Source organism: Siphateles boraxobius, unplaced genomic scaffold, assembly GCF_051911475.1.
Source record: "Siphateles boraxobius isolate OS27281-9 unplaced genomic scaffold, OSU_SipBor_1 8, whole genome shotgun sequence".
Classification (NCBI taxonomy): Eukaryota; Metazoa; Chordata; class Actinopteri; order Cypriniformes; family Leuciscidae; genus Siphateles; species Siphateles boraxobius.
In genome coordinates, this window is record NW_027509208.1 from 10,270,001 (window position 1) to 10,282,904 (window position 12,904).

Consider the following 12,904-nt stretch of genomic DNA (forward strand, 5'->3'; position numbering starts at 1 on the left):
CACATTGGCGCACTGCGATGCATTAAAACAAAATGATGCTATTATAATTAATTAACAGTGAAACGCCCATTGTGGCAAGTCAGTTGGTAGATGCCCTGTTTTTTGCTGTGCTTCACAAATAGTTCATACTTTTGAAATAATAATAATAATAATAATAATAATAAATATTATGAATTTTATTAGTTATGTCAAAGCCATTCAGATTTTCTAGTCTTTTGTTTTATGTATAAACAGAATGCAGTTAGGAATATTTTTTAAAATAATTATACTAATTATTTTTATACCAATGAATGTTTGTTTTAAACAAAGGATATTATTTTCAGCTGATTTCATTTCATTTTACTGTTACCGCAACTGCGGCATGAAGTTTACAGTCTTTGTTCATGGTTAATGTAGGAAATGATGTGCACCTTTTATAGTTGTGGAACATAAGCATTTGATGATTATCAGTATAAGTTATGTTTTGGGAAATTAAATACTGGTCAAGATGCTCACGCATCATACAATGGTCTACCTGTAACAATAGCCAACTCAACCAGCTTAAACATTATTTTCCTATATGTAACCAGTTTACACTTGTCCAAACTGGTTTGATGTTTTTTTTTAGCAAAGATATTACAAGATCAAAAATAAATCAATAAATAAAACAAGTGATGAGTTGTTGATCACTTTTTCTGAAGCATTGCACTGGGTAGCCCCATCCACTGTTGAATGTCAATGGTCCAAAGTTACACTTTCAATCAAATGTTTTGATTTGATTTGACCAAATCAACATTTGACCAAACTCATAAGGTTTTTTTATTTCAAAGGTCTTTATGAATATGAAGAATCCTCATGTTACCCTATATTCTAAGGCTGAGTGTAGACATCCAGTCTGCTTCATATGACCTTCTCTGGCACATAAAGATTTATTGCCATACCACTCCATATCAACAGCTGCATTTCACATGTCTTAAAAACACATCTACTGCTGATAGACCTATTTTACACTCAAGGTAAGAGACAAAAATGTATGTAAACATGTCAAAACATGCATTAATCTCCTTTACAAAGGCTCTCCTTTACAAAACTCTCTCTCATATCCAAAACCTTGATGAAAAGATAATAGTAGGTCTCAACATAGGTGGTTCATTTCAAGTATGTGACATTATTCATAGCTGAGCCTCAGTACTTCATTAATTTAAGTAAATAAACAGCACGTGTTTTGCAGGTGGATTTGTATGCACATATTGAGCTGGGTGGGTAAAATGAACACAGCTGGCTTGTGAACCGGAATCCCCTTACAGGTTGGATGGCCAACAATCACAGCATGGGTGTGAGAAATAAATAATAATACATTTACATTTATTCTTCTTCTTCTTTTTTTTTTTTGACACACTTTTAACTAGAGATTGACGATATTGACTTTTATGACCAATTTGATTTTTTAGTTTTGTTTTTGTTAAAGTGCCACTTTTATGCAATTTTAAAGGTTCCTAATTTTGTTTTGGAGGTCTTGAAGTTTGAAGTGTATGTCCATCAATAAACGTATGTGTATAATTCTAATTTATTGGAGTGCACATGAACTGTATTAACTGTATCAATAACAGTGCATACATTAGCCGAGCACTAATATGAATAGCTGATTTAACATTAAAGTTTAGTTGTTTAGCCGGAAACGTACACAATATAAAACACAAAATGACATAAACAAAACACTCGATAGAAAATATATACATCATACAGGTTGTGATTCTGAGGATCAAGCTGGTCCAAATAAACTGGGTACTGACCCATCTTTCCACAGCAAGTGTTCTGTGAATCCCCCATTGAACTCCGAGATTTGAAAACTAGTGATCAATAAAATGACGTGTTTGAAGGGGTGATTGTTTGCGGGCAGACAACATACAACATAGGCGTGCATTATGCAAATGTCTTATCTAGTGACGTAGAACTGTAAAGCAGTGGGATTCGAATTACAGACGACTCGTTTAGGCGGTTCAGAGTCGATTCTTTCTTTTGGGAGACAATAACTTTATTTATCATGCACTTTCGACTTTACAACTTTGCAGAACGTTTACATTCACAAACTGTTATATTACACACTGCATGAAAGGGAATATTCGAAAAAACGTAATGGGGCACTTTAACTTTTATTATTAATAATAATAATAATAGTAATAATAATAGTCTTTTGTATTTATTCAAAGTTGCGGTCTGTTGTTTTTTTTTTATTACTTCTTTGATTTGTATTATGTTTGCATACTTCTCACTTGAGAATGATTGAGTCTTATATAAAAAAACTTATCTGTACTTTTGTTTTGAATTCAATGTACACGTTCATTATTATGTGAGTTTCCTGGAAATCAAACTCTTGTCCTTGGTGTTGCTAGCAGCAGAGCTTAATAAAACACTGGATTCAGACATATTCCTTAAATGGTTTGCATGTAGTATAGGACAGTCATGTTGGGAAATGGATTGTCATTTGAGAGACCATCAGAGCGTCCCATAAAATCCGGTGGATTATTAAGCCATTTTATGGCATTTATGAGCACATTTCCACATTGGACTCTTGAATCAGAAGGTCGCCTTTTAATAGAGAAATATTTATATAATATATAATAGAGAAATAAATATGTTTTTTTTCCCTACATTAGTTCCTACATGCTGTTTTATGAATAAACGACAATGTGTTGTGTCAAGAATCTCATTCATTTTTGATTAAAAAGTCATCAGCTGCATTTTCACTCTGTTTCAAAAACAGGCAGAAACCACTGCAGGCCTCATTTGCATTGCCATTTTTAAGGCAAATGATATTTTAATGACTTAATTATGTTTAGTAACAAGAGTAATGCAATTCTGTATTCAGTCGGTGACTAACCCCAATCTGTTGGCATAGAAAAGTGGCACTTTTTTCCTTGTAAGCACTGCATTTTTGTTTAGAGTTGATGTGTGTTGATTTATTGTTTAATTGTCATTTACGCAGTGCTTGTTGGTTTTTGTATGAGTGAATGTAAGTGTTACTGTGGACATGTGTATGTGAGAGGAGGTGAAAGGGAGAGTGAGAGAAGGAGTGGGTGAATGTGTGTATTTGCATGTGCATGACGTGGTCACATATAAAATTGAGTGTAACCGAGGCAATCGTTGTCTTTAATGTCACTGGGAGAAATAGTTAATCAAGCCCTTGATTTCTGTTACAGAGGCATAAATGTTCCACTTGCCTTATCACAGAACTGCTGCAGTCTGTTCAAATAGCATGCAGTCGCTCTAAGTCTGTCATCTAATGGCCTCAACTGTGTAAAATGCAACACAGGGAAGGTAAATTTCAAATGGCAGGCATGAAGAGCAGGGAAAAGAAGTAGACGATGCCGATTTGGTTTGTATAATCTACCCATTGCTCTCAAAATGCCGTTGAGTGTATCGCTAGTGTTGTGACTAAAATTTCTTTTTGCTGAGTGAGAGGCCAAATCTGTCAAATTTAACTTTGAGGTTCATTAGAATGCTGAATTTAGATGAAAATCTTGAGAAAAATAGGGACGTAATTATCATAATTACACTGTAAACTTGCAATAGTTGCCTTAGAAAGTTGTTTCTACCTGATTTATCCAATAAACATAGTTTTGTTGGTATGAATTCACATACTTAGATTGGTTCAGTGATATAACACTATATTTCTGACTTGAACAAAACCAGTTTATTTTTAGAGCAACTAAATATATATATATATATATATATATATATATATATATATATATATATATAAAGAAATTCATTCATTCTTGTAGTTTGAAGATGAAGAGCCATTCAACGAGGTTAAAATGTGTCTATATTCCGTCTTTGAATTGGTCAGTCTGGTCTGTGTACTGATTTTAGAGGGGTTTTGGGTACTTTTCAGCCAGTCAGTCTGAGAAACTGATGGGCCGACTAGCTAAACCAGTCAGCTAGGCTGGGAGACCATCTTCTTGGACTGTTTTAAGCTGTTTTTACCTGTAGCGGAAGTATTATTTTGCTTTCTCACAGTATTTCTATACAAGAAACTCATATCAACATGTTAACTTTTCTGTCTGCTACAAAACCAGGAAGACCAGAACTGCAACATCTTTCTCTATTCAACTTTTGCATTTCGACTTCACTCCAACGCCATTTATTCTGATGCTAGAGATCCTTTAGAGATTAAATAAGTCTTCACCGGTAAACATTACTGTATCCCATTAGGTCTGTCTCCATGGCTCATTTCCATCATCATTCCTGTGGTACTACTGCATTAATTCTGGTGGAATGTGCTGTCATTATCTGCATTTGAAGAATGAACTAAGAACCCAAATATGCTGCTAATGAATGGAGGAATTGTGAGTATTTTAATGGATGTCAAAGCTCGTGGAGTCCAAGTATGAGACGGAGGTTAGGAAAAGGTAATGGGGGCCAAGGGCACTTAAGCTCATACTGAACAAATAGCCCTTTGGATATTGAGGAATACGAAGCTGAAGTTTGAGGTCACCATTATTCTATACAACATTTTTGTAAACACGAAAATAAATGTCCATCCTAAACATTGAGCTTTTTGTCATTGTCATAAAAAGTAAATTCATTTTTATACTTCCTTTACTTATATTCCTCCAGTCTTGGCTTTAAAACATTCCCAGTTTTTTCAGTTCACCTTACAATGTGTGTGATTGAATAGAGACCCAGTTTAATGAAATGGCATGCCTCGGTTATAGTCCTAGAACCAGGTTGGTTCAGCAGACTCCTGTATTTCTTAGTGTTGTAGCTGAGAAGACAGGAGTTTTCTACTTATCTCCCCGTTTCACTCTTTTTTTCCGCAGTCTCCCTTTTTTCCACAGTCTGAGCAAGAGAGGCTTAATAATATCCCAGAGGCACGGATGAAACACTCTCTCTCCACAGTGTCTGTTTACCAAAGAGAGTGTTTGAAGTTGAGCTCAAGATGTCTTCATTTCTCCACCAGAGGAATGTTCCAACAGGGAAGATTCGTTATTGAAATGGGGGGTTACGATGAGGAGAAAGGGAAAGAAAAAAAAATCAGCCAGTGTTTCCTAAATGTGCTATAAATATCGCTCAACCAGAGGATTTCGTGGTCGGAAGCATCCTTGTTTATATATATTAGAGAAAGCGTGATTAGGAACTAGCTTATCGCGGCATGATGGTTTAGCATTAGTGTCGTATCAGTCTGAGTCTCCCACAGCTGCATTAGTCTGGCCATCATCATCACCAATTCATCGCACATTTCACTCTCTCAGGACCTTCATTCAAACATCTCCTTCATTCTAAATCTGAATACAAAGGTCAAATGTCAGATTTGCTCAACTTTTTGATAAAGTGATGTGCACATTAAATAAAATAAATGGAGGATAACATTGAGCTGAAAAGTAATAAGTATGCATGAAATGTGAACTGAACACATTTCTAAAATTAAAATGAGCACACTTGCAGTTCATTTCAATTAGGGTGACTATCAGAAAGTTACATTTAATTAAGTAAAATCAAAGGTTTTTCATTCCGAAAACTCTGGAAATGGCTGTTCATGCATTTATAACGTCTCGGCTAGATTACTGCAATTCCTTATATTGCGGTATATCAAGTTCTCAAATTGCTCGTCTTCAGTTAGTCCAAAATGCTGCGACCAAACTTATTCATAAGTGTCGCGAATATGACCACATCTCTCCGATTCTCAAATCCCTACACTGGCTGCCAGTTCAATAGAGAATAGATTTTAAAATTCTACTCTTTGTTTTTAAATCTCTACATAACTTAGCTCCTGCCTATCTCTCTGTACTTGTTCATCCTTACACTCCGTTCAGAAGCCTAAGATCCTACAATCAGGCTCTGCTGGTAGTCCCTCGCGTTAGACTCAAGCTTAGAGGGGAACGTGCATTTGTGGTGGCAGCGCCACGACTCTGGAACACCCTGCATCTAGAGATTAGAACGGCCCCTACCCTGTCTGTCTTAAGGTCTCTGTTAAAAACCTACCTGTTTTCTTTAGCATACTGATCTCTTTTCTTAGGTTGGTTTTACAATTTTATATTTGAGTCTGATACTGTTTTGCCACTCCTGTTTTTCCATTCTATATTTGAGTCTGATACTGCTTTGCCACTTCTGTTTTACTATTTTATATTTGAGTCTGATACTGTTTTGCTGCTACTGTTTTAAGGTTGCTCTTAGTGTTGTTATGCAGGTATTATTTTCTTATTATTTATCTGGTTGTTCTGTGAAGCACTTTGGTCATAATTGTTGTAAATGTGCTATATAAATACACTACAATGAACTTGAACTTGAACTATTTATACAACAACAAAGCCTTCATTTTCACAATCAAGCCAAAACAGTACAGTGCATGGAGGGACTCAAATTGGTGAATCATTTTTGAATCTGTTTATTTACATGAACCATCCGAATGAACCACTAGAATGAATCAGACTTTTAAAGTCTACATATGAGTGAGAACCATTTAGAATGAACTGATTCACTAGAATGAATTGGACTTTGAATGCTGCTTCTGTGAGAGAGAAGAGTTTAGAATGAGCTGATTCACTAGAATGAATTGGACTTTGAATGCTGCTTGTGTGAGAGAGAACAGTTTAGAATGAACTGATTCACTCGAATGAATTGGACTTTCAGTGCTATAATGTGAGAGAGAACAGTTTGATGAACTGAATCACTAGAAATAATTGAAACGTTTTAATGCTACATCGACTCCAGAGAGAGGACTGTCTGAATGAACTGACTGTTTAGAATAAATTAATCGTATTTTCCAGCTCTGCGTTTGAGAGATAGAGCTGTTTAGATGAGCGCACTAGCGTTTGGTCACGCTACATGGCTATTTGTTGGAAAAGTAGCTTGTTACCCATTTAAAATAACTCGCACTACTGAAAATGTAGTTAAATTAGCAACATTAGTTAATCCTGTCTGGTTCTGCCTTTATACTTGAGATTGACAGATGGCTAAGCCTCAATGAACTTTAGACAGAGATAAAGTTGTCTTGTTTTCAGTTGTCTTTTGTTCACTCATTTTCTTATTCTTTTTTCTAACACTAAAATATAATATGACATTTAAATTGATAATATTTTAACAGTTTTTAGCACATTATATATTATTTCCCTTTGGTTTTGAATGCACAGTACATGAGGAGGTCTGGACTCCCTAATGAAATATGTAAAATAATTCTACCTTTCACAACATTATGACAAACAATCCAATCCACTGCACAAGACCATCCCCATTATTAAGGACCACAGAACCATTATACCTATATTTTGTCGAGAAAACATGTACAACCTTTTACAAAAAGACACATCCCACTCAGCTGTAAGCATAATGATTTTGTTATTTGTGCTGTCTATGTATTCAGCATAGAGGAAGAGAGAGAACAACTGAGACTAAGTCATCGAGCGCCACAGTATTGGCCTTCTGTCCTGCGGCTGAACAGCTACTTATCAGGTCACATAAGCCACCCATTGATTCCCATTACTGAATCTTGTTATTGTTGGTTTGTATGGCTCAAGGGAGAGTTTACCGCTTGCCACTTAAATCAGTTGACTTACAGTGTTCCATTTGTGCTCATTAAGGCACGGGTCATTGAAGGGCAACATGCCTTCGTCACAGTTTGAGGAAAATTTCACACTCAATTTAAAGCACAATAGAGTGGCATTAATGTTCCTGTAAACATTTACGTTTCTATTACTCAAAAATATATCACTTGCATTTGGGAGTTTGGGCTTTGTTTGATGTACATGCCAGTTAATATTACTTTTGGATGAATGGAAACTCTGGCCACAAAGTCTAGATCCATTTCCAAAAATGTCGTAGAAGAAGCTGTAACATGTAGCAGACCTTGTACTGTTAGCTAAAGGTCTAGTTTGTGAAACTATGTGAGACAGCTTTACATAAGGCAGGTCCATGACATCTTATTTGAAATGTTGCAGGTTTCACTGATACTATATGTGATGTTTCTTCTTCTTTCAAGCAGATTTGAAAGATGGAGCCCAGAAAGATAATGCATTCTCCAGAGTCTATTACACTGTACTTCTGATGGTTTGAACATCCTGTGACCTCGCAGTAAAGCGATCTCTGCTTCTGACGGCAGAGATGAGACTAGATCTGGATGCCGGCTCTGTGCTGTCTGGCCTTGGAGGACAAAAGAGGGTGGAGGCCGGGGTCATCATCATCATCTGTTGGGCCTTCTGAGAGACACGATCACAGGCCTGGCAGCTCCTCTGACAGTACTGAGAAGCCCCTGATTGAAGATGCTCTGGAAGAGAGCGAGACAGAGAGGGAGAGGCAGACAGAGAGAGAGAAGGTAGAATATGGTCGGAGGGAATGAAATAAGCAGTCAAACTGTCAAGTGAGTCGTAAAATAGCTCCCACTTTGCCGAAGGACACTGTTCATCCTTTCCTGACAGCTCTCTTTCTCTTCCACCCCTCCCTTTCTGTTTGTTCCCTCTCTCTTTGCTCTCTCTCGTTGTCTTTTAACACTCATCCAAAAACTTATTTATCTTTAACAAAATTAAAAACAATTATATATATATATATATATATATATATATATATATATATATATATATATATATATATATATATATATATATATATGACCAATAGCAGGGCATGTTGTAGCACTATAAGTTGTCACAAGAACCTGCCAGTTAACAGCCTATTATAGAATTTTGACTAAATACAAACATTAAGACAATTTTGAAATCCTTAACATTTCATGAAACATCAAACATATCCAACCATTGCTTTAATCAACAAATATAATTAAAAGTGGCATTGGTAAAAAAAATATGCTTAGGCCTGAGAAAACGGTTCAGCCTTTCAGTTAAAATCTATAACCTAACAGCTATAGCAAAAATATGATAATATTGACATTTCTGTTTGGAGGGCAGAATTCATAAATTCCTTTTCTTGTTGGATTTTTGACTCCAAACCTTATGGTTATTTGGATATAGCCACAGTGACAGCTTCCTAGAGTGACAACTAGCTTCTGTCTCGCCCTCATGACCTTTTGACCCAGGAAACTTGCTATGCTGCCTTTCCTCCTCTTCATTTACTTTCCCACACACGGTCTCTCTTAAATCCCAGAGCTCTTCTATTTCTTCTTACTAAAAGAATCAGTGTGACGTGTGAAATCCCAACATGATGCAATAATAATATGATGAAACATCCCTGTAAATCTCTTACTTATTATTTCCCTTATCTACAGCACTTAAAAAACATGCATAATAACAGTGTGTTGCTTATATTGGCAATATAAAAGTGATATAAGTATGAACAGATTTGTCTTTGTTTTTTCTTATTAAAATATGATTTAATGTTCTTTTCTTTAACGCAGACATGCAAGTTTTTTTGTTTATATATATGTAAACAATGGTAACTGTCAAAAATCAGCTCATTATTAAATCCTGACAACTTAGCATGTGGTTGTTTTTTGTTGCCTGTTTTGACATCAAAATGTAAACAGACATTCTTATCATCAATTAAAAATATAACTATTATAAATCATTTTTGGTAACTGAAATAAAGCTGAAATAAAAGGCAATTAAAGCATTACAATTATTAAGTAGTAAAATTATTAAAACTAAAACCTAAATTAATTAAATTAAAGCAATATATGTATGTGTATGTGTATATATATATATATATATATATATATATATATATATATATATATATATATATTAATAATTTTACTACTTAAATGCAAATTAGAAATGTGGACTGAAAAAAAACTTTTTGACCTGATATTTGTATTTTATTTTATTTTTGTTTCAGTTACCAAAATTTATTTTTAATAGTTATATTTTTGATTGATGATAAGAATGTCTTTTTACATTTTGGTGGCAAAACAGGCAAAAAAACGAAAAACTTATGCTAAGTTGTCAGGATTTAATAATGAGATGATTTTTTATTATTACCATTGTTTACATGTAAACAGTTAATTTCAAAATTTAAAATTTCAAAACTTAATTCCTCTGCCATACATGCTGAAACACCTTATGCCCTAAGTAAGGAATAAGTCTTCATTATAAAATAGTGATTCAGCAGAGATGCTTTACACGATTCAGCAGATACAGCTAAAAGAGCGAGGGGGGTATAAAGAGTTACAATTCAGCTGGGAAACTCTCTCTTCAAAACACCTCATGCATCATTACTTATTCAGAGCTCTTGTGATACATTGTGAAAGTCAACAGTGCACAGTGTTGGAGGCCTGTTACTAGCTGATTAGATCTGGAGAACAGTTTGAGCTTTCCTCAAATAGTAGGGCCACATAAAGTTTTGGCCGCTGGAACCTTTGTCAAAGTGATAGATGTGGGTAAAAGGCAAAGTTCGAAAGAAAACTGATAAAAGATCTTACATAAATCATGGATCAAAAATTTATTATTTTTACATGACTGTATTCCCATCGCCTCACCTTTATTCTTCTGTACTTTAGTGCAATTACATCATTATAAACCTGTGTGATGTTAATTTTTCCATGGAACATAATTAGAGAATTGTTCACATTTTCAACTCAGTGACCCTTTCTGTTAAGCTTTGAAAATAACAAACACCATAGAAATGGCCCAACTCCATTGCAGTATATTACAGACTTCTGAAGCCATATGATGGTTCTAAGAAACAGACCAATTAAAGTTGTAAATCTGAATTAAATTGTACATTTCACATTATCAACCACATTTTGTGTGTTCTTTTCAAATTCTCTGAATAAAAAAGCGAAAGAACAAGCTCTGCAATTGGAGTTTCCAAACAATGATCAACCTTGTCATCTCTCCATCATCCTCAGCTGTCCTTCAGCAAACACTTTGCCAAAACCAAGAAGAAGAAAAAATTGCCAGAGAGAACAGAAAATCACCAACGTCAAAATCATCTCTCAGCAACTCAATTTTGATCCAAAACAGTGAATGTCAATCCATCTTTGGAGATTTATTGACATCGGCGCTCCTTTGTTCTTTTAACAGGATTTTTTCAATACATGCACTCAAAGGCCTATGAAAGCAAGCGGCCTCTGAGACTGAGACGCCGTGGGATGAGCTGATTGATGGATGTGGGCATGCAGGGGGAATATAAATGCTGGCCTCTGATTCCTGTTTCCCCAGGGAGACAAAGGACTTTCCCTTTTATGACCGGGAGCTTGCAGTGATTCTTCTGCTGCCTGGAGAGACTCCTAACTGAGCCTCACAGATTAAGCTGAGGAACAGGACACTAGGCAGATGAGATGTTCTTTGTTATGTGCTAAAACCATGCAGGTGGGTGATGGCTACAATATACAAATGTATATAAGTATATTTACAGTAAGCAAATCTATAATTATACTGTAGAAATCTGTGTGGTAGTCTATAATTAAAATGAGTTTAAACGGTTGAGTGCAAATCATCTTGTATCAATTTTCTCTCTATTGTCATATAATACATTTCTATCTATCTATCTATCTATCTATCTATCTATCTATCTATCTATCTATCTATCTATCTATCATCTATCTATCCATCTGTGTTTGTCTATCTGTCTATAGATAGATAGATAGATAGATAGATAGATAGATAGATAGATAGATAGATAGATAGATAGATAGATAGATAGATAGATAGATAGATAGATAGATAGATAGATAGATAGATAGATAGGCAGTTTCTTAAACTGATTAATTCTTGCAAAAAAATGCAATGACGTTACTGTCTTACCTTTGTTACCTTCCATCAATGTTGGATTTTTTCACTTAGACTAAAGCTCTCCTGATAATGGCAAACTGTCTCTGTTCAGGCAGTTCAGAGAGCTTCTACAGAGCCACGGGATTATTATAACTTCACATTTTCCTAGACAATTTAATAAAAGACAGTTTATATCCACCGTCATATTCATGTGAAGGGGATTTATTTCTTAAATGAAATACTGTTGATGTGTAGAGCAGCTTACTCAAGAGGCTGAACGGGGACTTGAAATAGTGGTATCTCAATGAAATTAAACTGCATAACCATTAAAGTTGCTTTTTACAAGCCCCCTGAGTACGTACGTGTATGTTTGTGTAAAGGTACAATAATGAAGCGGTCCCAAAGGCTGTCAACAAGCTATACATTCACTCGCTCACTTGCTTGCCATTTGAAGCAATGATAACACCATACAATGTTAATATTACAAAACAGTTCAGACTGTAAATTCCGATTGGGAGTCACATTTGAAATCGTAAAATGACTATACTGACTTAAAAAGTAGAATAAAATAGTATAAAGTTAGTATAGTGAAATACAAACTTTATACTACCATAGAGTACAGTATGATATCCAAGTCATCCAGAGTCCCGGCCAAAGCTGATTCGAAAGGCCGCTGTTCGCCAGCAGCATCTTCTTTGTTTTCAAGTAGCTGGGAAATCACGCGGAACTATGCGCGGAACCATCACAACTCTGCCATCATTATTTTAAGCCCGCCCACCAACTCTATACACGATGTGATTGGCCTGACCAGAGTTTGGTTTTTCCAGCTCAAAAGTCTATGGAGAGTTGCTAGACCACCCTTTCTGCAAAATAATTGTTGCTGCCGCTAGGGTGCGTCTAGATTTCTAGGCTAATTGCTCTTACCAAAGTTTTATAAAAGTAAAAGCCCAAGACTGTGTGTAAAATCTGTGTAAAAACACTGTTAAAAGCATCCTTTCATCAATTATTGTTTAATTTACAACAGCCAAATTACGCAGTGATTCACCTGGACCCGGATGCCCTGCAGCCGCAGGGCGTGCAAGTGATATGATACCTTCATCTCCACCATTTTTTTTCCCTCTCCGATTTCAATTTGTTTTTCTGTTTCATTTAGTATCTCTCCCTCTCACTCGGCTCTCTCGCGGAGGTTGGTGCGGGGCTGGTCAATATACTGTCAGAGCTCTATTTAGCGGTGACGGGGATGGGGAGGCCCAGAGATGTGC

General features: G+C 35.6%; 1 long non-coding RNA gene across 1 annotated transcript; it reads left to right on the forward strand.

Moving 5' to 3' along the window:
* The first annotated feature begins 7,960 nt into the window (after positions 1 to 7,960).
* Positions 7,961 to 11,783, forward strand: LOC143729170 (uncharacterized). Its single transcript, XR_013199951.1, has 3 exons — positions 7,961 to 8,335; positions 10,953 to 11,240; positions 11,715 to 11,783. It is a non-coding gene; the product is annotated as an uncharacterized LOC143729170 (long non-coding RNA).
* Positions 11,784 to 12,904: the final 1,121 nt, after the last annotated feature.